The 25,026-nt window shown below is 36.3% G+C and overlaps 2 protein-coding genes across 4 annotated transcripts in view; one reads left to right on the top strand and one right to left on the bottom strand.

The window, feature by feature from the left end:
• LOC150094348 (beta-1,4-N-acetylgalactosaminyltransferase bre-4-like) overlaps positions 1-25,026 on the bottom strand; it is a 329,825-nt gene that overhangs the window by 265,710 nt on the left and 39,089 nt on the right. The window contains exon 1 of one of the 3 annotated variants that reach the window (XM_090412488.1): positions 12,656-12,810. The exons of 1 other annotated variant lie outside the window; for it this stretch is intronic. The gene's annotated coding sequence lies outside the window, so the exon portion shown is untranslated. Of the gene's footprint in view, positions 1-12,180; positions 12,305-12,655; positions 12,811-25,026 lie in introns of those variants that run through there. One more of the 3 variants, XM_090412489.1, reaches the window with a different exon arrangement.
• LOC150094347 (uncharacterized) overlaps positions 12,577-25,026 on the top strand; it is a 53,328-nt gene continuing 40,878 nt past the window's right edge. The window contains exon 1 of the mRNA XM_090412493.1: positions 12,577-12,707. The gene's annotated coding sequence lies outside the window, so the exon portion shown is untranslated. The remainder of the gene's footprint in view (positions 12,708-25,026) is intronic.

The following is a 25,026-nucleotide window of genomic DNA, read 5'->3' as shown; positions in this document are numbered from 1 at the left end:
GTTACACTAAGACAAATACTGTTAAATTAAACTAAGAAAGAGAGAAACGCAATTTACAATGAAGGGTCGCTTTCAGATTTTTTTTTTTTTCTCCCAAGATTTAAGGGGAAGGGGAATTATCATTTCTGTTAATGGTGGAAAATGTAAAGAGAAGAAAGTGAAAGATGGGGCATTGATCAACATAATTGATCTATTGTGTACTGATTCAAGTACTCTTAGGGGTGTCACTTCATAGGTGGGAACAGTGCGCGATAATTGGACGGATTTGTGATGGGTATAGAGTTAACAGCTGTTCAGAAGTCAAGCAGCTGTTGAGCAAAAAGAAAAAAACATATTCTTGACGGTTGAGGAGGCTGTTTGTAACACGCTTATAACATGAGAGATTGAAGAGTTATTCCAAGAAAGTGTCGTGATGTTAGCGACGTTAATGTCTAGCGATGTTAATGATATCAAATGGAATTATTCTTATTATTTTGCGAACAGATTTTATGAACAGAATTTATTTTATTATTTATTTATTTATTATTTTATGAACAGAATTGAGTTTTACTAGCGCTGAAATTAAGAACATTGTGGGAACTGCACTGAAATCCAGTTTGGAGATCGGAAGTGAGGATGGTGAAAGTTGATTTTCTCAAAGTTCTATTGATTCGTACAGTACCGTCGACAGGGTGTAGCACATCGGCAGCCTGCCTCACGGCACGGCTTAATAAGGGCGCTCATTCAGCCATGTTGCGGTAGGCGCCGTCGCTTCTTGCTACGCTAACAATTCGTGTTAGCGTAACAAGTGCGGAAAGAAGTTTATCTAAGCTTAAACTGATTAAAAATTATTTGCAAACAGCAATGACCAAAGAAAGATTGGTTGATCTAGCAACTATATCGATAGAGGCGGACATAGCTTATAATTTAAATTTAGAACTTATAAACAGTTTTATTGTGCGATATCCCCGTAGAGCAAACATTTAATTCATATTATTATGTAATCGTTTTGCATTACTGTTTCTCTTGTAATAAAAACAAAATAGCAATTGGAGATTTTTCTTATATTTTTGTCTTATAATCTATCAGGGGCGATATTTAATTCTTTGCCTCGGGGCGCGATCTAACCTGGCGACGACCCTGGATTCGTATAGTGCAGTGGTCGCCAAAGGGGTCTATATGATATTGTTAGGGGTCGATTCGGGCTCAGGGGTTGACAGAAAAATATAAGACATCATTGTATGGGTAATATCTAATTCGGTTAACTTGGATTACCTCTGACAAAAGACATGGAGGTAATGACAACGTAATTAAGAGTGAATCGTGGGATCAGTACCTCCATCTTACAGGTCCATGAATAGGACCTGCAAGATGGAGTACGGTCATGAAAATAGTTACTGAGGCCAATCAAGTAGGCCAAAATGACGTATTTACCAATAAACGGATGTTGGTGGTTCCTGCCGGCAGGCGCAGTGGGAGCGAGATTGCAACACGTGCGTGGTTCTTATTTGCTGATACTTACAAGTATTCGATCCCAGTCTCATTTTTGCGCATCGACACACAAGCGAGCGTTAATGCTCTAAAATTCATCAACATACATATTATAATTCAATCGTTATTCATTCACGAACTAAACTTCTCTATGTTGAAGAGTTGAGCAGCGCTGGTAGTAATACCAATGATATTAATACCAGTAGTTTATTAATATCACTAGTAATACCAGTGATATTACTAGTGATAGTAATAGTAGTAGTAATAGTAATATAATAATATATACTATATTATACATACAATAAACACTGTAACTATAAAATAAACAATCTAAAAACTCACATAAGCGTCTTTTTTTGCTTGTCCTATTATAATTACGTAATAGTAAAATATAGGGGGTCGATAAAAAGTCAAGAAACGCTTGAAGGGGTCGACGGGCAAATGACTTTGGCGACCCCTGGTCGCCAAAACGAGAAAGAAGAGCGGAGTGTGCCGTCGTCAGCAAACTAGATTGGATTTGCATTCAACTGGAAAAGTTGTGATGCATGAATCAGAATCACTAAAGAAACTTCCAGTTATTTCTATTATTCGACTGAACAGAGCTGAGTGACATTATTCTTATGAATTTTCTGGATATACAATCAATCTATATTAAATAACTTTTGGTGAAAAAAAAAATCAGGTCTTCTTAGATATGATATGATATATAAGATATGATAGATAAAATCAACTCACAACATTCTTCAATATTTTTATGATGTCATTTAGCTTTTTTTTCCTTCTTGAATTCGTGTATATTCATAAGCTATGATTGGTTGAAATCTAAAGGCTAAAAACGTACTTGAGAGATGTTTGATATGTACGCTGCTCTAAATATAGTTAGCTTGAGAAGTTCTTAATGAGACCCTCGAATTAATAAATTTCATACATTCTATATCTAAATGAAGTGATGAGAAATGCATTTCTTTTTATGTGGTTCCCACTCACAAAAAGGTTTTTGTAAACCTTTCGTATTCGTACTGTGAGCGGGCTTTGGAATTTTCATCAACATCATGCACTTCAAGGATTTAGGCCTAGAGTGGTCTGTTTCCGGCCTTAGAAGTCATCGTTAAATCTCTAAAAATGTTTTCTATTTTTATTTTTGTATGTAGTTCGGAGACTCTGCTCTAGAGACAGGGAACTTTTTGAAACCATTTTAGTCCTGGAAATAAGCGTTGAGGTGATCTCACATCTCCGTGCCAACGGCAGTATACACCAACCACTTGGTCAACTTAAAGAAATTAAGTTTGAATGCATTTTATATTTCATTTTTAAAACGTTCAGGTTAAAACTTTCCTAGTAGATCACAATTATAATTATTTAAAATTAGAATGTTATCATCACAAGCAAAAGCCTTCTGTTCATGGATATAATTTCGTAACCCTTTCTATTTAAAACCATAAGTGCTCTAACATCGTTTTTACTAGTAATAATAATTTAGGTGTCAAATAAGTAGATTACATTTATAAAATTTGGGCCATGTTTGCACTTTGTATTCTTGAAAGTGTAAACCGGGCCATTTTACAAAAGATAGCACAAATTTAAAACAGCATTTGACAAGAATGAATTCCACTTCTTTAGGCTTAAATCACTAGTTTATATGGCAAGTTACATTTTATGTCCTACTTTATTACTAGTGCATTTAAAGTAATTTTACTATATTTTATCACGCGAAATGTGCTTAAAAAGAGTCGTTTCATTAAACTGAAAATGACTTTCCTCCTTACACTCGTTTTAAAGAAGAATTTTAAAGAACACATCTGCATATAAAGGGACAGATGTTCTACATAAAAAGCACCTTATCCAAGAAAGTCACCATACAGTTGGTATAATGATGCACTCTTCCTCAGTCAGTGTACGCCTATGTTTCGGAATTCGACACACAGTATAATATGTTTACTAACCAATCCTTGAGTGAGTTTCCTTGAACTGCCCAAACGTTCTTTACTTCCCTAATGATTTCAACGATACAAGGAGTGACAGCAGAGAATGCTCTGTTTAAGATATCATATTTGTCGCGATTTTTTAATAGAAAATTCATGTGGAACAGTTGCGGTTATAATTTGCAATTTTTATTTTAAAATTATGTTATATTTTTGAGTAATTTAAATTTACAAATGTTTAAGAAAATTATTTCCATTTTAAGATTTAATCATTTGTAGGGGAAATGTTAATTTGACGGAAGGACATATTGAATTTAAAACTTTTACCAATAATCGAAGTTTATGCAAACAATTTATTACAAATATGAGCGTTAATTTAAATATTTTCATTTATTATTTTATAAATGTGATATGACGTTAATTAGTACTCCAAATGGCTGCTATTTCGTTCGCATTTATTTCATAGCGGAAGTGCGTTATTTGAAAAATAACAATTCGTTTAATCGGAGATGTCCGAGCATGCGCATATGCGTCATTTTATCTTACGAAATATTCAAACTTGTTTTCAATATTTAAAAATTTTAACTTACTTTTTCCAAATTTAAAAATGTGATGTCTGTCGATGAGACTGAATAGGGTATGTCCATTGAAGAGCAAAATGGAAAAAAAATGTCGAGAAAGTCCAGGAATCTATCCTGATTGATTAGTTTCTTTTCATCCATACTAGGGAAGTGACTATGAGCAAGCTGGTTTCTCGTTGCTTTCCTTGCCGTACTATATCCTATGGCTGTCTGTATCCTGTATGTTCACGGGTCCGGTTTGCCTGTTTGTGGGATGAAAAAACCCCAGGATAAACTGGGGAAAAAACCCTACTGTCCACGCCCAAGACCGGCTAACTTGGCTATGGCTGATCCTTCAGCTCCTCACGTCTCCGACGGGAATTGAACCTAGGCCACTCCTTCGCCAGGCATATGGTTGCGAAGCGCACAGCCACTAGGCCAAGTGCGCGGACCCACTTGTCCTAGAACAGTGAAATTTTGCAAGTAGACACTAAGCTATCTCAATACACATTAGTAAGATGACATGGGTAGATAGCAGTAGCACTGTTCAGGGCAATTGCTTTGTTCTATCACACGTATAAAATTTCACATCTTTTATTAGATAATAAAATACAGCTAAAGAGCTAAAATGAGATTGGAAGGAAGGAGGGAAACGATAGTGAAACACAGTATAATTTTGTTGGGGAGGGGGAGGAGGCAGTGAAACCATCCATATGCTAGACTCAGGATTTATGGATCACAGACATGTGGTAAATTTTTTTTTTAAACTTCCCAGTTCTTTATTATCCTGCGTAACTTAGTGTACTTCAGTGTGGTGTAAGGGGGGGGGGGGAGGACTCGTGTTTGCATCACAAGCATCTCAAATTCCTGTTTCTAGCGTTAAGGGCTGACGAGATTATTTGCAGTGACGCTGCAACCCTAGTTGGTTAATGTTACCGCTAGATTATTTTGTATTGGGGGCCCGATGTTATCTCAATTCACCACTGAGTATAATTAGAATTTCTGTTCACTATTTAAATTTTTAGTGTGAATTTAAGAACTGAAGGGTCTGTAATTAATAAATTTTTACAATAAAAACAAATAAAACAAATTTTATCAGTCATTGTCGATGTCAATATGTTATACCTCTTTTGTTTTATAAATAATAGATATTAAGATAATGATAATAAAAAATAAAATGGAGGGCAGCAGGAACGAAATATCAGAATCTCTTCACTAGTAAGTCTCTCTTTTCATATGATATGAAAATGCGAGTGATCATTGAGTCCACAGCAGCAAGTATGAAGAAGGCCTAAGTGTGATTGATGAAAGATGTCCTATTGAGCTATGACAACCTTTGTCATTATTCATACAGCACAATGCGATGACACATCATTCATCGTGCTCTGGGGTAAAAGGCTCTTTCTCTATCGTTCACTGTCCATCTAAATCAAATTTGCATATAATGTTTGTCACTAATGTTGCAAGAGTGTTTCTTTAAGATTCATCCAATAGATACTTGTCAGTAAGAACGAATACAGCGAACTTGTGTTATCGTAAAAGTATATTTTGTTATTTGGATACTTTCCTGCTAGGTTTGAGCTTCTCTACAAAATACGAAAGAAAAAAAAATCACTTATTTCTTAAGTAAACCAAAAATGATTATTAATTTATATTTATTTTTTACCTTCTTTTTTGATTTGTTGATAGTCGAAGTATGAGCGAGTATAGGCTTGTTTCCGGTTTTCTTTTCATTTCTTATTTTATTTATTTATTTTTTCCACTGGTCAGTGGTGAATTGAGATAGCACTGAGCCCCAATACAAAATAATCTAGTGGCAACGTAGCGACCAACTAGGATTGCAGCGTCCCTACATATAATCTCGTGAGCCCTTAACTCTAGAAATACATAAAAATAATGAATTTGAGAATGCTTGTGATCCAAATGAGTTCTCCACGTCGACTGAAGTACACTAAGTTACGCAGGATAATAAAGAACTGGGAAGTTTTTTTAAAAAATCCATCATATGTCTGTGATGCATAAATCCTGAGTCCGCGTCTAGCATGTGGATAATTTCACCGCCTCCTGCCTTCTTCCCCTACCCTAACCAAAATATACCGTGCCCCAGTGTTTCGCAAGTTAGGTAGTTTACTTGTACATTATCGTTTCCCTCCTTCCTTCCAATCTCATTTTAGCTCTTTAGCTGTATTTTTATTATCGTAATAAAAGATGTGAAATTATACACGTGTAATAGAAACAAAGCAATTGCTCTAAACGGTGCAATGCAGTGCTCCATACTCACGTTATCTCAGTAATGCGAGTGAATATTGCTTAGTAGATAACTTAGTGTCTACTTGCAAAATTTCACTGTCCTAAGACAAGTGCAAGTACACGGATTTCGTGTCTAAACAACCGTATGACTCTGAGTTTACTTTTGACTCCAGCTTTCATTCATTAGACAAGTCATTAAAGTGAATGGCAATTTTACAACTAAAATACATTTCTCAATGTCTAAGAATGGATACTAAAAGTTCGACAGTTATACAAAAAGAAGACGTAATAATTCTTAAAGATTCGTTTTCACTCTTAAAGCTATTTGAAAGTATTACAGAACATTGTTATCTTAAAAAATGTATATTTTAAACTTGGAATTTACTAATTACCTTAAGATAGTTGTAAGAGCAAGTTACTATAATAATTCACTGTCGGTTCGTTTCCAAGTTTCTCCCTATGACATAAGCGTTTGGCTTCCACTAAGGACAATTTGCATTGCACAGTAAACATCTGATGCGAGTCAGCTTTGAGAAATGTCGCCCCGTGTTTGAATATCGATTCTAGTTCTAAAGAAAGTAGGCTAATGATGGCTATGTATCTTAGAGAGAGACAAAAACCATTCACAAAATTCACCTTAGGAAAAGAATAAAGAAAGTAAGAGATAGAGAGAGACATTTGCTGGGGGGGACGAAGACCCTCAATAAGTAACTTGTTTGGGACAAACATAAATACATAGGAACAAATAATTTAGTTTACGAGTGGTTCCGTCAACAATTCAGAAAAAAAAAAGCTTTTCGGTAGATAACCTTCGGTAGAAAAATAGCTTTTCGGTAGATCAGCTATTCTACCGTTTTCGGTAGAAAAATAGCTAACAGCTATTTTCTGCCTTTCCCAATCAAATAAATTCTGAGTACTTTACTATAGCACAATGTAATATGCAAATAGGACCACTTCCTAGGGGGTTCATGAGAAGTTAAAATATTTCAAGGAAAATGTTTTGTCGTTTTGCAGTGAAGACATTTTCTTTAACATACGGAAATTTAAAACAAACATATATGAATATGTTTGTTTTAAATTTGTATATATAAATTTAAATATATATAAATATGAAATGCTTTCAACTCTCATAACATATTATACATATATAAATAATGAGATTTAGTTTTAAGAACTCATAATCTAGCAATGGAGGTACCTAGGGATATTGAGATTCACTCCCTGTTTTTAATTTTGGTATGGACACTTACTTAAAAGTGAATACCGCTTTTACATTATAGGATTCCCGGAAATGGAAACTCTTCCAAGGGCACTCCTGTACAAAAATTTAGAATAATAAATGGGTTGATCAAATGAAAACCAATATAATCGATAGTTATGAATTGTTGAAACTAATTATATAGTTGCCTAAGTTGAATGATGCTTAAAATAATCGATAATTTATCATTTTAAATTATTATATTTTAATTGAGAATAAGACGGCCTATGTAGCTCAGTGGAAGTGGCGCTTCCGTCCTCTGCGCTTGAAGTTAGACCTAGGTTCTAGTCTAGTCGCTGACTGGAGGAACTTTATCTAAGCCTATCTTCGACCGGTTCCCGAGTTAGTCGATCTCTGGCACAGGCAAGCGGGTTTTTCGTCCCGTAAACTCAAGAAAATCGACCGTAGTACCCACATTATTTCAGACAGTGACATATCTTGTTAGGGTTAGGTACTAAGAGATGGCAGCACTTGTTTGCCAGCCTCTTCATCGGTGGCTGCTATAATTAGTGATTGACATGGGCCAGCTATCTCTGATTGGCTACCGGTGGAGATTGAACTGCCCGCTCAGTCTCCAAAAGCTAGATAGGGTATAAAGGCCTCACCTACTCCTATTAAGGAATAAAAGGCGTTAATTGATTTTTTTTAAAATTCAGAATAACTGTTATGTAGATTGTGTTTTTCTTCAGTTAGGTTTGCATTTGTGATTCGTAGATTAATTATTAAATGAGCTTTAAGGTATGAGGTTTACTTTGCTAAAGAAAAGTGTACGCTAACATATAAATTTCCTTAAAACTAATTTCATGTCGGTGCAAATTAAAAACAGTATCAAAAATAGCAAGGCTTATTTGGATAGTTTAGATATTTCATTCTTGCGCTGTTTATAATCTGACGACGATCCCCACGAAACAGCTAGCACATCGTTATGTTGTTGGTCCTATATATATATTACCAATTTCTCATCAATTTTCTTGTTTAATTTTAGTTTTAATTTTTTTTTTAGTTCTCACAATTTTAATTCTTAATTAATCAATATCTATAGTTCATTTCATTCTTCATCATATTTCTCTATGGTTTAATTCATGTTTCATTTTCGGCTATTGAAAATACATACACTATTTGGAAAGAAGTCAACAGACAACATAGTGTGAGAAACAAACAGTATTTATTTTTTCACACTATTATTAAGGCGCCCACCTTCATAGTAACGTAGAACCTAACGTAGGACCTCCTTTTGCTGCGATGGTTGCAGCAATCCTACGGGTCATACTTTCCATAAGCGTGCGATAGCGATCAATGGGACTTTTTTTACCATTCAGTAGCGGTCTTATGACACGGCATATTGTCTTGCTGAAAGAGACAGTGGTGACTTCTGTAGAAACGCCACAAAGCATTTGCATTGTCCATAATATTCAGATATCTCTCGGAATACAATGTTCGGGGCATCAATGGTCCGAGGCCAAACCAGGTAAAACAGGACTATACCATCACACCACTATCTGCGAATTTAATAAGTGGGGTTACACACTCTGGTAAGAGAAGTTCACGAGGCATTGGCTACACCTACACTAATCCATTTGCTGGGTGGGTGGGTGGGTGGGTGGGTGGGGGTTGTAGAGTGATTTCGCACCATAACACAGCTTTCCAAGCTTCCACGTCCCACTGTACACACTCTTTGCACCATTAAAGACAACGCTGCATGTTGGTTCGGGTAATGTGGAGCTTGCATATTGCAGCCCTGTCTTGGAAACCCATGTTGTGAACCTCGGTTCTGAATGTTTTTGTACAGATTAGTGTTCGAATCGATGCCCGGAACTTCGCTTTCAAAGTGTCGGCCGACGAATGGCAGTTTTTATATATTACCCTACGGTCACGTTTGGTGAATGTAGTAGGTCGTCCACTGCGGGTAGCACTTGCACTGGACTCCTTGCGCTTCCATTTCGATATAGTATCGCTGAATGTTGACCTGGGATGTTCCAATTTGTCAAAAAAGTTCCCTTCTCGCAACCATTTCACCCGGACACAGTTGCACTGACCTGGGAGCATCATATTCCTCCAAATAATAATGGCAGTAAACACGTGACTGGTTACATGGGGTGTCCTCTGTTTCTTGCCAAGCAGTGTTCCTTTCCTACCTTCTAAAACTACATAACCAGGTATGTCCTTTTAATTATTATTTTAATATAAACTTAAGAAAATATACTCAGATCAAAAGTAGTCTTTGGTTGGAAAGCAAAACAGCACGATCACCAAATATATTTCGTTATTTTTTCATAAAATGCATAATGGTCCCAAAGAAAGTAGATTAATTTTTTAGTTAGAGATCGTTTTAGTTCACTTAAAAGACCAATCTTCTCTCAAACTTATACGATACTAGTGCGTCTGCCATTGCTTATAGTGTATAACACCATTGATAGTATTCTTTTTTCCTTTTAGATGGCCTTCAGCTCTTCCAGGATTCATTCAGTACCTCTAAAATTGCCCAGATTCCCATCCTTTGTATTGCACTTTCAATAATCAGTTTTTGCGCCAATTTCATGGTGGTGACTTTCGTTGAACGCAGTGATAATGGACTTTGAAAGAAGATTACTGTTTGTAACATATTCAAGATATCTGAAGTGGTTTTAGCGAGTGTAAAACAAAACGATGCAGATTCCCTGCTGTTAGAAGCACTAAACAAATCGTTTTTTTTTTTTTTTTGTTCATAACGGCATGCAGTCATAAAATTCGTTTCTTAATAGCTTTATTGTATTCTAATCTATTATCACAATAATTGAACCGTTTTTGTATTAAGTAACTGATTCCCTTAGATTTTCATAGTGATTTTCAAATTTCATTAAAATCTATCGATCCGGGGGAGGTATTATTATTATAATTTCGAATCATTTTTGCTAATAAAAACTATAAGGAGAAACAAAAATATTTCATCATCAGGTTAAACCAGTATATGATGTTTATATGACCGCTGGTTAAAGAAAAACAAAATACTGCACCATAATCAATGTCGTCCTTGTGATAAAAAAAAATGGTTTAGCATTGTCTTTCAGTTCTCTATATACAATTCATTTTGCAACTGTTTCGAGTTAAGTTTCCGATTGTGACTATTTCCGCTGTTTTCGCAAGAATTATGATGATATCTGAGATAAGTTTACGTTATTCAGAGAGCTCTATCACATGGTGGTGCTTTTATAAAATATCCATGTCAGAGGCGTAGCTAGGGGGAGCACTTTGAACCTTTTTGAATTTTTGCAGTTAATTCTAAAATACAGTCTCGAGAACTCAGTTCCAAATATTGTAATACTACTGCGAATTTTCCTCACAATTGCTGTTGTGAGGAAAAGTGTTGCTAGTTGTGTGAAGAGTTTTTCTAAATAAAATTGATTAAGAATTACCTACATGACTATGAAATAGACTTCGCCAATGCCATTGACCTTTTTGTTAACAGAAAAGCAAGAAAAATAACATTTTAGAATGTTGAAATTAAAATTTTACTTCAAAAATAAACATAGTATTTTAATTTATTTCCGTATACGTCGTTTTGACTTTTTGTAGTATTTTTGGTGTGTATTGAGAGGAGCGGCAAACTCAGGGACCGCCCAAGGCGGCAAAAGCTCTAGCTACACCACTGATCCATGTTCAAAGTTGTAGTACGATTATCTATAACTTTGTATTAGTTTTGTATAACTTTGTATTACTTAATTTTGCAATTACAACTAGGTCGATTAAAACCAAATTTGAATAACTGGAGAAATTTAATAAATCCTAAATACATATTTTCATTTCATCTAGCCAGTGCACTACTGTTATCAGTTCAAATCTTTCTGTCAATTTTTTTCGATAAAAATGAATCAATCGAAATGTAGAAACACTGATATTTTCTTGTTTACAACGTAAATCTCAAATAGTAGTGAATTCCATGTAGTCAGAGAACAGAGCTATTATTATTATTACATGACATCTCCATGAAGTCCAAAGACTCATCAAGGGAGGGCACCCACTCCACAACTCTCCGCATCCACCAACTACAACTAACCGCAACTACACCAACGTCATCTACTGCCCACCACCACCACCACCAGTATTTCCACAGACAATCACAACACCCCTGCCCACGGCGGGAGAGCAGATACGTTAACCACTCAGCCATGACAATATATAATTTTGATATGCATTACGTTTTCGCGTTCCTAAAAATAGATTACAGTAAAAAATTCGGTTGGCGTGTATGGATATGGAACATATTATATGGAATAGAAATACCAAATTTTAATAAAGGACTTACAGCTGGAGTGCAGCAATAACGAACGGACAGACAGACGTATAAAATTAATCTGATATTGCTCAGCAATAAAAACAATAATGTTGGCCAAGTATTTTTTCTTTTTACTGCTTGCTGAAAGCAATGCGTAGGGTTAGAGGTTAAGCCTAACTAACGCACAGCTCTTTCATTTTACATCGATTAGAATTTCCCAGGAGGATTTTAAGTGCCATAAGCAACATGTTTTTATTGGGAACGCGCATATCAATGCCCTAAAACAAAGGGTGAATACTAATACGGTATATCTGCATTTTATATAAATTACAGTGTTCACCTTCGTAGGTATTTTCAATACCTACGAAGCTTCCGCGAATCCCAGACGGGATTCAAACCCAGGTATAGAGAAATTTAAAGAGTCAAAATTAACAGAACTGTGAACATATTATGTGTATATATACCTACCACACATGCGAGAACCCCGCCTGGCACAGTACCAAGAAGAGTCAGTTCATGTTGAAGGAGAGAAAGGAATAAGGCGATGTACGAATTGATCAATAAAACGCGACACGTACTTCATACGTAAAATTTTCCAATTCTTATACAAGCAAAATAGTTACCACTTTAAAAACTAGAATTTTCTTCAAATAAAAGCTAATATTCCGACGGATAATAAACACTCATCATTGATTACCCTATTATCGGAATGGATTCGCCTTCTTCCGTCATGCGCAGAAGTCTCGAGAGGTCTCGCATCTGTGGTCGGACAGTAGATTATTTATTTCGTAAATATCGAAATCAGTAATTAGTTCTTAAGTCACAATAGACATAAATGTAACTAATAGAACAAAAACAAGATATAGACTTCCTATAGATTATAAGTATTAAAATAAACAACCGTTTATACAAGCAGATCAAATGTTTAAATTTTAGTACTCACATCTAAAGAAAGAAACGACACTAAGAGCACACAGGCTGCATAATCAAATATGGTGAGTAAAGAAAATAATATATTAAGTTGAATAATTATACCAAGTAGAGACTTTAAAATTGTTGGTTTTATTTACGCAAATTCAAGATTAAATGAAGTGAGGTGATTACGTGTTATTACGTTCTGTAATGTTTATCTATGAACTAATAATGTTGACTAATATTTGCACGAAGTGTAATAGAACATGAAGCGTATTCCTGTTCCAAATAACTGGCAACTGCTGTTTACTGACTTTAAACCATAAACATCCATAACAATAAATAGGAAATGATTCTTTTTAGAAAATAATGACGTCAGCAGTTGCAAGAAGACGCCATTATTATTTAATACAACAGTGGGTGACTTAACATAAAAAGCCGGCGACCCATGAGCACATAAGACTTAACAGACAGAGACGTAAAAGAAAGCAGACCGATTAAGAAATATTTATTCGTTATTTTAACATTATTTGTTGAATTAATATAATTTAGTCTTTTCTCTTTTACTTATAATAGTTTTGGAAGCTTTTAATTGACATAATAAAAATCAATAACAGGAACAGCATCGTTTTCTGTTTTAATTTATGCATAAAAATGATAATTTTTATTGCTGTTCGAATATTTCACTTAAATGTAGTTTAATATTAAATGGGAGTTTATAAACTTGGTTATTTTATTCCTAATCCCAAGTAAGCAAACAGTTAAGTTTGCGCCTGAAACGTAGTTCAAGTCTAAAGGTGGTACAACATCAGGGCAACTCATTGTAACATTTTAATATTGTAACGTTTCAGGCGCAAATTTAACTGATTGCTTACTTGGGATTAGGAGTCAAATAACCAAGTTTATAAAATTATTTGGTAACCCTAATATACATTATTCCCAAGATAAAAAAAAATCTTATTTACATATATATATATATATATATATATATATATATATATACAGGGTGTCCAAAAATTCACGCAAGGAGTAATTTTGATAGAAAACACAGGTTTGTAATTAAAAATTGTAATTTCTTATTGATTCATAAAGTATACAGTATAGGGTTATGCATGGAATAGCATATCGGGTAAATGGCCTCCACGGCTTTGCTGGCACATACGCACTCTTTTGTCGAAATTTTCCATGACCGTTTTGCATAAATGTGGCTGAATTTCGTTGATACAGTGCTCAATTTCCTCCTTCAAGCCGTGGGTGGTCGTGGGCTTGTTGGCATAAACATTAGACTTCAAAAAACCCCAAAGAAAAAAGTCCAACGCCGTTGGAATTTTTTCTTTGGGGTTTTTTGAAGTCTAATGTTTAATTGACATAATAAAAATCACAAAATCACAATAAGTCACATGATCTGGGCGGCAATTCTGATCACCAAAACGAGAAATTACACGACCAGGAAATGACTCATGCAGTAATTGAATTGTTTCTCGGGCTGTATGGCATGTGGCACCGTCTTGTTGAAACCACATGTCGTCCACATCCATATCTTGCAATTTAGGCACAAAAAAACTGGATTATTATGTCGCGATAGCGAGCACCATTAACTGTTATTGCCTTACCAGCCGCATTTTCGAAGAAGAATGGACCGATGATGCCTCCAGCCCAAAATCCGTACCAAACAGTGACACGTGATGGATGCATTTGTTTCTAAACAATCACTCGTGGATTTTCTGAACCCCAAATGCGACGATTAACGAAGCCACCAAGATGAAAATGAGCCTCATCGCTGAAGATGATTTTGTTCGAAAAATAAGCATCCACTTGTTGTTGTTCTATAATCCATTCAACGAACTCTCTTCGCTGTGTGTGGTCAGTAGGCTTCAGTTCTTGAGTGAATTGAACTTTGTAAGCATAAAGATGCAAATCTTTCGTGAGAATACGCTGTAGAGAGCTTCTCGAAATGCCAATTCAAGACCGCGCTGCCGAATTGATGTTCCTGGACTCTCAGCAACACTCTCACGAACTGCTTAGATGTTTTCTGCTGAACGACTTGTTGAAGGACGGCCAGAGTGTATAAGATCACTAATTGATCCAGTTTCCTTGAATTTTTTAATTAATCTTTTCACAGTTGATGAAGTTAAATCACTATTCCGCCCATATTTTGTACGAAAATTGCGAACTGTACCTGCCAAACCTTCATTATTTTTAAAATATTGCTCAACAATGAAAATGCGTTGTTCTTTCGTGTATTGCTCCATTTTCAATAACCCTGAACTGTCAGCTGTCACGTTGTCTTTTTTTTCTCGTTGGCAACACTTTACCGCACAAATAGCGCTAAATTTAAATCATGCGTGAATTTTGGGACACCCTATATATATCTATATATATATATATATATAGATAGATAGATAGATAGATTTTTTTTAACATTTTATTTATTTATTTATTTATTTTGAAAAAGAATTGAATGACTAGAACGGAGATTTAAGTAAAATGGTTTAAATATTAAAACACGACTAGTTTCGGCTCGTAACAGCCTTAATCAGGTGACATTATGAAAGAAAGAAAAAAGAAAAAACGAGAGTCTCTATACATAATTGAGATTAAAACATTGTGGTTGTATTTAAAGCTGTTCTTTCGTTTGTTTTATTGTTGGAAAAGTACGTGCTAGTAGCATCTCGTGAACGCCAGTAAATGATTACAGCTGAATGACTATCTGGGAAGTTGTAGCTCAAGTTATTATTTAGATGAACAGGATTGAAAATGATTTCCCTAGATTCCACGATTTTTCTCTCTAGTTCATCATTGTAACGGAAGATGTCAGTAGATTTTTCCCAGAAGACTTTGTGACTTTGGCTTTCATCATTAGGATTAGCCGAGAAAAGGATATGACTTGATAATGACTGGCTCGCTGCCTCTTGTAAGTAATGTCCCTCATGTGTTCTTCCATACGCAGTTCGACAGATTTGTGTGTCTTCCCAAAATAAGGAATATCGCAATCACACAATATTTTATATACACCAGGGTATTTGAGATGATGATGAAAAGGTCTTGGGTGGCTTGTTAACACTTTCATTGCCAAGCTGAAAATTGGAATTTCGTGTGGCGGCCAAATTTTGTTTATTTTTTTATTTAGTTAGCGGCGTCCACACGATAACGCGTGATCGGCCGTTTAGTGAGAGCTCGCGTCGCGCGATATCGCGTGATTGTCTATGAACGTGTTAAGAAATGGATTTTTGGAAGTGGAGTGAACAAGGTTCTGGTATTGTATTTTCTTAGAACTTTTGCTAATTTATGTGAAACTGTACTTATGTAAGGAATAGATATATTGCCTTTGAATCTATTTGTTTCTTCTGAGCGATGTCTAGGAGGATTAAGAAGGAATCGTTCAATGATTCTCTTGGAATATCCATTAAATTTGAAAGAAGTTTTGAGATGGTTTATTTCTTTAAGAAGTTCATTTGGGTCATCCAGAAGAGAACGGGCTCTTTCTCCCAAGGTGGAAATTATTCCAAGCTTATGAGGAGGGAAGTGATGGGACTGACTATGCAGATATCTGTTGGTATGTGTGGGCTTTCTATATATCGATATTTTGAGTTTCCCAGAAGAGTGGGTCAGTTTGACATCAAGAAAAGGCAGGGAATTATCCGTTTCAAGCTCGGCAGTAAACTTAATACTTTGATGTCGGCTATGGAGATGTTCGAGGAAAACCATAAGGGAATCATGTCCATGGCTCCAAATAATGAAGACATCATCTACATAGCGTTTCCAAACTTTAGGTGTTAAAATAAAGGAAGAGATAGCCTTGGTTTCAAAATCCTCTAAGTAAATATTTGCGAATACAGGAGATAAAGGTTTACCCATAGCTCTTTGTACGATTTTGATGTTCACGAGTCGGATCTCTCTTGAGTAATGAGTAGGTATCATTTTGCAGTAATTCAAGCATTTTATTCTGGTAATCTTCAGAATTGAGGATGACTGTTGCATTGCCTTTATTCGCAGGAAGGATAATTATATCTCAGTTGTTTTTTAAACCTTTAATAGCTTTGCGTTCTCTGAAAGTAATGTTATCTGCAGGTGGTTTTGCGTTATTGATAATAAAGATTGATTCAATACGTAGAAGTTTTGCATCTTGTGCAGGGAGAAAAGAAATAGCTTTTTCTATTTTTGTAAGTAGTGTATCCTTTGGTATAAATTTTGGGGAAGGAATAAAGTTTAGACTTTTACTAAGGATGCTTTTTTCTTCATCTGAAAGTGTATACAGTAATAAGATTTGTTGATAACGACTTTGTCAATATTGATGTGTAGTTTTGAGAAGTTCCTATTATTTTGTATTCTTTTTAATGTTTCACATTTTCTTATAAGATCTACTTTATTATTATATTGTATTGTGGCTGCTTGAGATTCACAGTATATATTAAAGGTATGCCAACTTTCATTATCTAGAGATTCTTCCAATTTCTCCGCTATAGTTTTTTTTTTATTGAAACGAAAAGCGAGAGTTTTTCGTACAAAATCGTACAAAAAACTTATTAAAAACAACCATTGAATTATCCCGAAACGTTCGCTTATCTCAACGCTCTCTACATCCGTTAATTCCTTGTATATATGGTGTTCCTAAAATCCATAAAGAGAACACCCCACTAGGCCCCATTGTAGAAGGTATCAATTCTCCGACTTACAACCTTTCAAAATATCTTGCAAATATCTCAACCGTTTTTCAGGCAAGTCACCATCCTTTATCAAAAACACAACAGAATTTATTACATACATTGAGGATATAACAGTTAATGAAGATGAAATCATTGCTAGTTTGGACATAACTTCTTTGTTCACTAATGAACCAACAGATGAAGTCCTAACATTACTCAAGGACAAGTTATCCAAAAAAATGTTAGCCTTGCTTACACATTGCATCAAGTCCGGTTACTGCAGATTTCAAGATACTATCTACAAGCAAAATCATGGACTGGCTATGGGTAAATAAACCTTTATCTCCTGTATTCGCAAATATTTACTTAGAGGATTTTGAAACCAAGGCTATCTCTTCCTTTATTTTAACACCTAAAGTTTGAAAACGCTATGTAGATGATGTCTTCATTATTTGGAGCCATGGACATGATTCCTTTATGTTTCCTCGAACATCTCAATAGCCGACATCAAAGTATTAAGTTTACTGCCGAGCTTGAAGCGGATAATTCCCTGCCTTTTCTTGATGTCAAACTGACCCACTCTTCTGGGGAAAACTCAAAATATCGATATATAGAAAGCCCACACATACCAACAGATATCTGCACAGTCAGTCCCATCACTTCCCTCCTCATAAGCTTGGAATAATTTCCATCTTGGGAGATAGAGCCCGTTCTCTTCTAGCCGATCAAATATGGCTAGCCCAAGACTATTACTAATTATAAGCAGAAACCGACAAAGAAACTAGCAAACAAGTGCTGCCATATCTTGGTACCTAATCCTAACAGGATAGGTTCTTGTCTGAAATAGTGTGGGTTCTACGGTCGATTTTCTTGAGTTTATGGGGCAAAAAAACCGAATTTCCGAGAGAAAAAAACCACTTGCCCATGCCAGAAATCGTCAAACTCGAGAACCAATTGAAAGAAATGCTTTAAAAAAAGTTCCCCAAGTCAGCGAATAGACTTGAACTCAAGTCTAAGTTCGGGAAGCACAGCGCATCGATTTGTTCTACTTCCACTGAGTTAGACATGCAATATTATTTTGCATTCTATTGTTGTTATTGTACTGACGATGCCTATGATAACTGGCGAACATTTCACGGCTAAGAAACTTATTTCACGCAATTTTAAGTTTTCTTCTTTAATTTTTCGATTTCTTCAACTCTAGTAATTAGAATGTAACCGTCAGACAAAATGCTTACTTCTGCAAAAAAGTGAGTACGAAATATAGTTTGGTAAACACAATAAAAGACAATACTACCACCACTAATAATAATAATAATAATAACCCCAAAGGAATACGCCCTTGTCGTGGCGGTGGCGCTTGCATGCTTCAGTGATGTTGAGAGTTATTCTGGCAGTAGCACAGCTGCCAGCAGGGCCACCCTTATCAGACGGGTCTCAACTGAGGAGACAGACTAACAGTATTCCATTCGCCATCTTAATGGTGAAAAGTAAGAAGAGAGAGATCCATACCGGATCAGTCGACGCCCTTGTCATTGTCATCAAGGACTGCATCAGATGTTGGGGATCCTTGGCACAAGCCCGTTCTGTACCGGGGTGGTTCTGTACAAAGGGTACAATGAACCCGGACGGCACAATTTATGGGCGGTATAATCGAACACATTACTAAAAAAGTTCATAAAATTTATTTTAATATACATTCCTCTTAATGTGCAGTATACTAAAATGATTCGTAACGTGTTATTATACTTCTGGATCTTTTAATTTTTGATGGAAGGGGGGCACAAAATTTTTCACTCAGGCGGCGCAAACAGGGAACGGCCCTGCCTGACAAGTGGGATACAGGATCCAGCTCTCCTTGCTGGACAGTCAGGGAAGAAAGCTGAAAAGCGACTGGAAGAAAGCTGAAAAGCGACTGGAAGAAACCAGTTTCTTTTTCTTCCACAGACTGTGGAAGAAGAAGAAACTAGTTTAAGAAGTTACATCGACAATAGCTCCGAGCCAATGCTTCAAGCAATTGCACAAGAGGGCCTTCTAAAAGCAACAGGAAACAAATCCGATTATAAAAAGGAATACCAAAATAACCGATATGTGCGCTGGAAAAATAAAGCTTTGCATGGCAAATTTCTTCGAGATACTAAGAACATCGCCGTGAACAATACGCGGCAATGGCTACAATATGAATACATTAAAAATGAAACAGAAGGATTTATTCTAGCAGCTCAAGTACAGGCATTACAAACTAATGCAATGAAAGCAAAAATTTTGAACATCAATAATAACAGCAAATGCAGATTATGAGATCAGAAAGATAAGACTGTAGAACATCTAATCAGTGCCTGCAGCAAAATAGCTCAAGCAGATTATAAATAACGTCATGATCAAGTCGCCAAAATAATTCATTTTCATGTATGCAAAAAATATGGCGTTCCCACTTCTGATAACTGGTGGCAGCATAAAATAAAGACAGTACTGGAAAACGAAACAGCAAAAATTCTCTGGGACCTTAGAATACAAACCGATCGGCATTTAGAACACAATAGACCTGACATCACAATTATCGAACATCGACAGGTTTGGATTATTAATATCGCAGTACCCAGTGATAACAACATTAACAACAAAGAACTGGAAAAAATCGAGATCTGACAATCGAAGATGGCCGGCTTTGGCTTAAACACCAAATTCATCCCAATATTTATCGGTGCACTTGGTGCAACTTCAAAGAAGCTATCCAACTATATACAGCAATTAAACATCAAAAGTGACCCCATGTTCTGTATCACCAATCAATTGTTTAAATGATACATTGTTTTGACTGTGTATCAATCATGTGAATAAAATAATAATAATAATAATAATAATAATAATAATAATAATAATAATAATAATAATAATAATAATACATTAGTACTGTAGTACACTATTTTTTCTCAAAATTGCTTGAAAGTCTATTCTAATTAATAATAAGCAAGCCCAGAAAAATTAACAGGGAGCCTGAACTTCTATAAGATTATATGAGGGTTAGAATAAGAGTACAAATTTGTAAACATGCCAATTCTATATTAGAGAATATGTTTTTCGTGAAGATAAGCAGAGCACAAAGGGAAGAGGAGCACTATTCATTGCAACCGAGGAGTTATGCACTTCCGAGGTGTGATGCATGGAGCAAATAGTGGCAGTAGTTTTGAATCAGATTGGTATGAGATAGAGGTGGACGGACAGGCTGAAATATTTAAGTGGATGTTCATTTAGACCTGGGAAATTGGAGGGCAGTGAGAAGGAAATTTATAGTCAAATTGGTTGCGCTAATAAGAAAAGGGCAATTATGGAGATATAGATTTGGAAAGAAGACACAGCATCTAGGAAGTAAAGAGAATGAATTTCTTTTGAGTTTTTGAGAGACAGTTACCTTAAGCAGTACGTAACACAGGGCACACGAGAAGTAAAGGTCTAAAATTTGATTATCTCATCAGGACATGTTATTTAAATGGGGTGGAAAATCTTTCTCTACTTGGCGAAAGTGACCATGAAGTTGGGTGGTGGTCAGCCATAGAGGACATCCGGGAGAAAGGGAGATTATGTGGAACTCTAAGGCTAGTGTTTATGAAAACTCAGGAGACATCAGTTTGCAGCTATATCAGGGAATGTGGAATTTGATGGAAAAGAGATCAGTACTGCTTGCAGGGGCATACTTACACTTTTCTCGAGGTGAGCAGGAAGTACAATATACCAGGAGTGAGGAACAGTCTAAACTTGATGTCAACAAGGCTATAGGACTTGATAGTGTATCACCAAGTATCCTGACGGAATGTTCCAGGGAATTAGCAACATCTTTGATGTACCTTTTTTAACATGTGCCAGATTGAGTCAAGTTCCAAAAGGCTGGAAAGTGGCAAAATTGTTTTGCTTGATAAGACAAACTTCAAAGTACATTCAATTCTCTTTGAATAGAGTTACAGTCAAGGTGTAAGAGAGGTTAGTGACTTCCAAGATTCAAAAGTGAATTGACAACAGCAGCTTCAGGAAGGAACAAATGCATTTTTATAACGACCACACACACACACACACACACACGCATAAATGGTATAGATTCCATAATACTGTAGAACAGCGTCGCGAAAGCGTGTGTGTGTGTGTGTGTGTGTGTGTGTGTGTGTGTGTGTGTGTGTGTGTGTGTGTGTGTGTGTGTGTGTGAAGTCATTAAGGAGAAAGGAGGAGCCTATTCATTTCACAAAGAGCTAGAAGTTGCAATCGTCAGGGAAAACAGTATACTGTAGGGAGATTGTTTCAAAGAATAGAGATGGATGGAATGAAGGAGGAAGAAAAGTATGTTAAGCATGTTTAGAGTTGAATATTGTATGGTGTTAGCCAGTGGCTGCTGTAGTTCTTATAAGAACTAGAGCAGAACTAGAAGTGTAATGGTAGTGGCCAATTTATAGGCGCAATATCCATGAAAGTTCCTACAGAATGGCTAAGTGCAGAAATATAAAGCCTATGGGAAATGAGTGAAGGGAATCTGTGAGGGAAGAGTCACCTATTAAGTGGATCGTCCTCCTCTCTCTATATCTGAATCTGGGACATAAATATGTTGGTAGTTGAGCTGGAGACAAGTAACGCGTTGAACGGAAAAGAATACCGAGTTTTGTAATATCCTTATGCGAGGATAAACTGGATGAGACGGTCACCCAAAAAGAGAAACCTGGTGTTAAAAGGAAATGAGAATATTATCAAAATTAACTGAGAGTAAAGTAAGAGCTTGCAAGTAACAGGGCAGAACTGGGTTTTTATGGCATAGAAATTTGCTAAGTTGTCTTCACCCCTTTTGTGGATGTGAAGGGGATCAGTGTTAAAGTAAGTGTTTATAGAAATCATGAGGCCTCCATCATTTGAGTGTTATAGGATTTCGCTATTGACGAAGAAGGATGAATAGATTGAATAGAATAGAATTTGAAGTCATATAAGAAAGAGACGCCATGGATCTAAAAGGATGAAAATACAGAACCCTGGAGTATTGATGGGAGAGCAATGAGACGATAGTTATGTAAAATCTCTCATGGTATGTAACTTATCATGTTTCTTTTACAAAGGTTGGTCGAGCCTCTGCTACTAATGGCTCGTAAAAAGTTAAGAAAGTTTGTGAGCGTGGTGAGTAGTTGGAAGGGATCAATCGTTCGATGCTGTTGGGACACTCTCCCTCGATGAGTCTTTGGACTCCCTGGAGGTGTCACATAATAATAATAATAATATTTTTCTAAGGAGATTGCAGTTAAAGAAATGCCAAATTTCTGTAATAATCTTATATTTGTAATAAATTAACCATGAGCCTTTGTTAGAGAAGCCTGTGTAGCTCAGTGGAAGTAGCGTTTGCACTCCATGGTAGTTGACTGCACGAATGAAGACTTGGGTTCAAATCTAGTCACTGACTAGAGGAAATTTTTTCAACCGGTTCCCGAGTTAGTCGATCTCTGGCACGGCCAAGCGAGATTTTTCTCCGGGAAACTCGGGATTTTCTTCCCTTAAACTCAAGAAAATCGACCGTTGAACCCACACTATTTTCAGACATTAAAGTATATTGTGTCAGGGTTAGGGACCACGAGATGGCGCCACTTGTTAGCCGTCTCTTCACTGTGTGGCGATTAACTTAGTGATAGCCTTGGGGACAGCTATCTCTGATTGGCTGCCAGTGGAGTTTGAACTACACTCTCAGACTTCAAAACGTTAGGGCTAAAACAGCCTCGCCTACTTCCAATACGGGAATAAAAGGTGTTAGGTGATTTTGAGCCTTTGTTAAAATAATGTGGCGCATGACGTCATCAGTTAACACTGTTAACTCATTTCTAACTAGCAAGTCTAATTCTAAGAATAAGTGAAGAATTCTAAGAATTACCATACATGGCAATTTCAAAAGACGCTCGAAGTATGACGTCATCATGTCAATACGTGACCATATATAGAAGTTTTAAGAGACGCGCGCATGCTTACAACTGAAGTACGGGCCTATATAAGGCGAGGCGTCGAAAAACATTTTGTATGAGGTTTTGGAATCTTAGGTTTTCATCTTCTCTTACCTGGGTCTACCGCCACTTGGGGCCAGCTGTCGGGAATCTACAGGAGAGAGCTGCACATTGCTACCTTAACATAGTGGACCTGATAATCGACGACTCGGACAAGGAAGAAATTTGGTTCAGGTACGAACAAAAGTTCATGTAAAGAGGCAGTGCTGAACGAGAATTGAAAGTAATTATGTATACGATAATTCCGAACAAGATTGTACATCAGGAGTGTCTGTTTATGGGCAGAATAAAATAATGTAAATTGATATTGAAATAAGCTTACTCAAGGTATGCTTTATTGTCAGTTTTTGCGTATAGGACTGGCAGTTTATTCCATATATATATATATATATATATATATATATATATATAAATGGTGTCGCAAAATTCACGCAAGATTTAAATTTAGCGCCATTTGTGCGGTAAAGTGTTGCCAACGAGAAAAAAAAGACAACGTGACAGCTGACAGTTCAGGGTTATTAAAAATGGAGCGCTACATGAAAGAGCAACGCTTTTTCATTGTTGAGCAATATTTTAAAAATAATGAAGGTTTGGCAGCTACAGTTCGCAATTTTCGTGCAAAATATGGTCGGAATAGTGATTTAACTTCATCAACTGTGAAAAGATTAATTAAAAAATTCAAGGAAACTGGATCAATTAGTGATTTTATACAATCTGGCCGTCTTTCAACAAGTCGTTCAGCAGAAAGCATCGAAGCAGTTCGTGAGAGTGTTGCTGAGAGTCCAGGAACATCAATTCGGCACCGTGGTCTTGAATTGGGCATTTCGAGAAGCTCTCTACAGCGTATTCTCACGAAAGATTTGCATCTTTATGCTTACAAAGTTCAATTGACTCAAGAACTGAAGCCTACTGATCACACACAGCGAAGAGAGTTCGTTGAATGGATTATGGAACAACTACAAGTGGATGCTTATTTTTCGAACAAAATCATCTTCAGCGATGAGGCTCATTTTCATCTTGATGGCTTCGTTAATCGACAAAATTGTGGCATTTGGGATTCAGAAAATCCACGAGTGATTGTTGAGAAACAAATGCATCCACAACGTGTCACTGTTTGGTGCGGATTTTGGGCTGGAGGCATCATCGGTCCATTCTTCTTCGAAAACGCGGCTGGTAAGGCAATAACAGTTAATGGTGCTCGCTATCGCGACATGATAATCCAGTTTTTTTGTGCCTAAATTGCAAGATATAGATGTGGACGACATGTGGTTTCAACAAGACGGTGTCATATGCCATACAGCCCGAGAAACAATTCAATTACTGCATGAGTCATTTCCTGGTCGTGTAATTTCCCGTTTTAGTGATCAGAATTGGCCGCCCAGATCATGTGACTTAACGCCGTTGGAATTTTTTCTATGGGATTTTTTGAAGTCTAAGATTTATGCCAACAAGCCCACGAGCACCCACGGCTTGAAGGAGGAAATTGAGCGCTGTATCAACGAAATTCAGCGAGCTTTATGCAAAACGGTCATGGAAAATTTCGACAAAAGAGTGCGTATGTGCCAGCAAAGCCGTGGAAACCATTTACCCGATATGCTATTCCATGCATAACCGTATACTGTATACTTTATGAATCAATAAGAAATTACAATTACAATTACTTCTTGCGTGAATTTTGGGACACGCTGTGTATGTATATATATATATATATAGTAATGTGAATAAAACTGTAAATATTC

This window comes from Typopeltis vanoorti, chromosome 22 (assembly GCF_054136105.1).
Source record: "Typopeltis vanoorti isolate ZY-2024b chromosome 22, IOZ_Tvanoo_1.0, whole genome shotgun sequence".
NCBI classification, from domain to species: domain Eukaryota; kingdom Metazoa; phylum Arthropoda; class Arachnida; order Uropygi; family Thelyphonidae; genus Typopeltis; species Typopeltis vanoorti.
The sequence above is the reverse complement of the archived record's forward strand: the minus strand, read 5'-3'. Positions and strand labels throughout refer to the sequence as shown.